General features: G+C 43.8%; 1 pseudogene; it reads right to left on the reverse strand.

The window, feature by feature from the left end:
- Nucleotides 1–1470: 1470 nt before the first annotated feature.
- Nucleotides 1471–3233, reverse strand: LOC131741423 (protein POF1B pseudogene; annotated as a pseudogene).
- Nucleotides 3234–4963: the final 1730 nt, after the last annotated feature.

Here is a 4963-nt window from a genome sequence, read left to right on the forward strand (position 1 = left end):
CTGCACAGACCCCCGGGAGGGGAGGTGTGGATAGTGACCTGTGCTTGTACACAGGCTTCTTGGTGGCTGCAGCAGCAACCTTAGCGTTTCATGCCCATCTCTGGTGTCCACGCTGATAGCCACTGCTCGCGCCTGTCTCTCGTGCTTGTTTAGGCGGTGTTCTGAATCCTCTCTCCTCGAGCACCCCCGAAGCAATGGTCTCTTGGCTCTTAGGCTGTTTCAAACTTTTGCTCAGACTCCCTCCTGGCTAGCTGTGGAGCGCTAGCCCTCTTCCGGCTGTGTTCATGCAGCCAACCCGAGTCCTCTCCCTGGCATTTGACCTCTGAAGTCCAAGCCTCAGCTCCCAGTCCCCACCTGTCCCCACAGGTGAGCAGACAAGCCTCTTGGGCTGCTGAGTGCTGGTCGGAGTGATCCTCTGTGCGGGAATCTCTCCACTTTGCCCTCTGCACCCCTGTTGCTGCGCCCTCCTCGGTGGCTCCAAAGCTCCACCCCCACCCCACTCCACCCACCCTTCCCAACCCACACCCGTCTCCTCCAGTGAAGGGTGTTCCTAGTGTGTAGAAACTTTTCCTCCTTCGCGGCTCCCTCCCAGAGGTGCAGGTTCCGTCCCTATTCTTTTGTCTCTGTTTTTCCTTTTTTCTTTTGTCCTACCCAGGTGTGTGGGGAGTTTCTTGCCTTTTGGAAAATCTGAGGTTTTCTGCCACGTTCAGTAGGTGTTCTGTAGGAGTTGTTCCACATGTAGATGTATTTTTTATGTATTTGTGGAGAGGAAGGTGATCTCCACGTCTTACTCCTCAGTCATCTTTTTTTTTTTTTTTTTTTTTTTTTTGTGATATGCGGGCCTCTCACTGTTGTGGCCTCTCCCGTTGCGAAGCACAGGCTCCGGACGCACAGGCTCAGCAGCCATGGCTCACGGGCCCAGCCACTCCGCGGCATGTGGGATCTTCCCGGACCGGGGCACGAACCCGTGTCCCCTGCAGCGGCAGGCGGATTCTCAACCACTGCACCACCAGGGAAGCCCCCTCAGCCATCTTGAAGCCCACTCTAAACTGGGTTTTTTTAATTCTATAATATTGCTTTTTCACTATTGTTGTTAAAATTAAAAAAAACAGTATTTACTCTTGTAGCTAAATTGCACATCTAATACCATAGAAAATCTTCTAATGGAATAACTTGTAAAATCTCTACCCCAACAAATTAATTCAGTGTCTAGGGAGCACCCTATTGAAAAATAGTGTCTGTAATTCAGTTTTAAAAATTGGTGCGTTGCTATACTGAATACCAAAATGTGATAGAAAGGAGTCAGACCTTGTAAATGGCTGGAAAAACAGTCATTTTTATAGCTAATTAATTCCATTAGACTTGCTAGGTAGTAGCATGATTCAAAGTATTGATTGGCTTTAGTTATGGAAAAATAACAATTAAAGTACTAATGAAGACACAAAAAATTCCTTTGAGGTGGAGTTTCATTCATGGACAAGTCCATTTGTCTTCTGTTTTCTCAATCACAATAGACTGTGTGTCATTCCCTGGTGGTATATATTCATAGTCATTATACAGGAGGCCTAGGATTGGATATTGTGTTCTGTTCTTTCTAGTGGTAATAGTTTTCCTTCCACCACTGAAAGGTTGGTTATGAGATGAATATATTTCTTGTCTCAATTTCAAGAGTTCCTCTGACTGACACTTTATAAGGGAATCCTTCTCTTCCAGCAAACTTGTCAGATCATGAATCTTGAATTGGAAGTCACTGCAACTTCCTTCTCTTCTTGAAATATCTTTTTGGTACAGATTTAATTGAGTCCTTAGTTTGAAGATCTCTCTGTCTTTCTGCATTCTTAAGTTTTTTACCATCTCCATGTAATGGTTGCCAATCTCATCCATTTTAGCCTGCAGCATTGGGCCTGTACAAGTCTCAGAAACCTGCATTCTAAGATTTTTCTTCTCTTCTCTAAATTATACTTACAGTATTCCATTTCTTTTAGTCTATATTCTATATCTGATAACATACACTGAAGAGAGAGATTGTTTTCTTCCAATGCTTGGCATTCTGAGGTTGAGTCTTGAAGTCCTTGCTGCTGCTGGCGATTATTTGCTCTCACTGATGCCAAGAGTTCTTCATACTCTTTTATTTGAGTTCCTTTGAATGCCAAGTCTTTCTCAAGTCTTATCTTGTCATTTTCCAGTGATGTCAAGTCATTTTGAAGATGTCCTCACTCCTCCTGTATGTTGCTGAATGTGGACAGCACTAGCCGTAGTGATTTATCAGACATACCCCTCATCTGCATCATACAGCGAATTTGCTGTTTTGTAAGTTCTTACAGTCCTTTCGGAATCACTGATTCAATGTATTCTGACTCATCTGTAGACTCAAAGTCCTGTTTGCTTCCTCCAGTTCTCTGCACATGTTCTAATAAGGTCTGTATTTTTACAACTTAGATCAGCAAGCAACTCTCCAAAATACTTGGGGGTCAATTTTTCAGGACCATCATCCTGAATTATCACCTGCTCATGTGCCTGGTTTTAGCCACCATGACACAGTTCAATTCTAGTGTTTGTAGAAATTGAATCACTTCCTGTGATGGTTTGGATTTGCTGGCTAGAATGTGATTGTTGACAGTGTGGAGAGTGGATGATCTGGGGCTGTTGGACAATGTGATGATGGCTGAACCTCAGGATAGCATTCCTGATCCATATTTAGCTTCTCCACTTTTCTTATGGTTTTTTCATAAATAACATTATTTCCTGGAAAGAAATGGCCTCCTCTTAGGAATGGAGACAGTGGTTCCTGTTCAGGATTTTGCACTATATATCACCTAAAAATGGTCTGTGGATACGTAGTGACTCTCTCTGTTGGAGAATGGAGTTCCTGTTCAGTATTTGAGGTTGTATGTAGAGTGCTTGTGGCACAAGTAGATATTTTCAGAGTTAGAGAATGAAGTTCCTGGGAATGGTCTCTCCAAACCAAGCTTTGGTAGGGGGAGGCAGTTTTGAGAGGGGAGAGCACTTCCCATGAGTTGATGGGGTCCAACTCCTGAACCACTTTGTTCATGGGCCCACTGGAAGTCCTCACTCGCTCATACACAACATTTTTTCTGGAGGCTGCTGGGCTTGGCTTGACTGATGGTAGCAGTGGTAATGCTGGGGCTGGCACTGCAGCACCTCTGTGGGCTGCTGAGTCCCACAGCTGCTGATGCTGTGCTCATCTCACTCCAATAACTTGAGTTCATCATCTTCTCAGCAGTCAGCAAAGTTCTCCCCAGATGCTCTCCCTGGCAGCCACAGAAGTAGGTGTGGTTGAAAATGGATCCTTTTTTTACAAAAGACATCTTGGGACAATTGGCAAAACTAGGAGGGGATCTGAAGATAAAATGATAGTAATGTTTCAGTCTTCCTGATTTGGAAGGTATTGTGACAATGCAAGAGAATGTCCTTATTTGTAGGAAATACACACAAATATTTGGGGATGATAAGGCAAAGTGTCAACTATTTATTCACAGATGTTTCTGAAAAAAAATAGTTCTTTGTACTATACTTGCAGACTGTCTTTAAAATTGAAATTATTTCCAATATTTTAAAAAAATAGTGACATTCTTTTTTTTTGTGTGTGTGTGTGTGTGTGTGTGTGTGTGTGTGTGATATGCGGGCCTCTCACTGTTGTGGCCTCTCCCATTGCGGAGCACAGGCTCCGGACGCGCAGGCTCAGCAGCCATGGCTCACGGGCCCAGCCGCTCCGCGGCATGTGGGATCTTCCCGGACCGGGGCACGAACCCGTGTTCCCTGCATCGGCAGGCGGACTCTCAACCACTGCGCCACCAGGGAAGCCCATGACATTCTTTTATAATGGAAAAACTCATATCTGTTACAAAACCAATAACCAGCTAACATGTACTGGGAGCTTATTGTGTGCCAGACTTTGTTTTGAATGCTTTACATGTATGAATTCTTTGTCTCCACAAAGAGCAGATGCAGTATGGCCAATAACTATCTTCATTTCACAGCTGAGGGACACAAAGTTTCAGTAACTTGCCCTAGTTCACATAACTGGTAAATGACTGACTGGGATTTGAACCCAGGCAGTCTAGTTCAAACTCCCTCACTCTTAATGACCACATACTCTCCTTTGATCCTCTTGTCTAGGTCAGTGACCTTAAATACCATTGATAACCCAAGAACTTCTAAATTTATTCTTCCATCTGGGACCTCTGTCTTAAATAATATAACTAACTACCTACTCAGTAGCTCCACTTAGAAAGCAAATTTAAAATTTCTAAACTGACCTTCTTCTCATCTGCCTAAAACCTGCTACATCCATAGACTTCCCAATTTCAGTAATTGGGAACGCCCTTCGTCCAGGTGTTTGACCAAAAATCTAGGAGGCATCCGTGACTCCTCTCGTCTCTCATCCCACATACTTCCTATCAGAAATTTTGTTGATTCTACCTTAAAACATATCCAGAATCCAACCACATCTCTCCATCTCCACTGCTTAGATTCACCCACCACCCTCTTTCCTGGATTGTTGCAATTAGCGCCTCACTGTTCTCCCTCTTTCTGTCCTTGCCTCATCCATTCTCAATAGAGCCAGCAGGGGATACTTTTAAACAAAAGCCTGATCCTGTCCCTCCTCTGCTCAAAACATTGCAATAACTGTCACTGAGAGAAAACTCCAAAGTCCTTACCTGGACTCCCATGGGCTCACCTCATCTCCTTTTCCTTTCTCTATGCTTTTTTCATAGGACTTATCACTTTCTAACACACTCCATCATTTACTTATCTGCTTTATTTATTATTTATTATGTATTGCTTGCCTTTCCCCCTACTCCCTAAAATGTAAACGCCAAGAGGGAGCGGGTTTTGTCTGTTTGGTCCACTGGTAATTCCTAAGCACCAAGAACCTGGTATATTGGGTGCTCAATACTTGTGGAGTGAATGAATGAATGACTACACTATAGTCTCTCAT

The sequence above is a fragment of the Kogia breviceps genome, chromosome 14 (genome assembly GCF_026419965.1).
Source record: "Kogia breviceps isolate mKogBre1 chromosome 14, mKogBre1 haplotype 1, whole genome shotgun sequence".
In the NCBI taxonomy this organism is placed as follows: Eukaryota; Metazoa; Chordata; class Mammalia; order Artiodactyla; family Physeteridae; genus Kogia; species Kogia breviceps.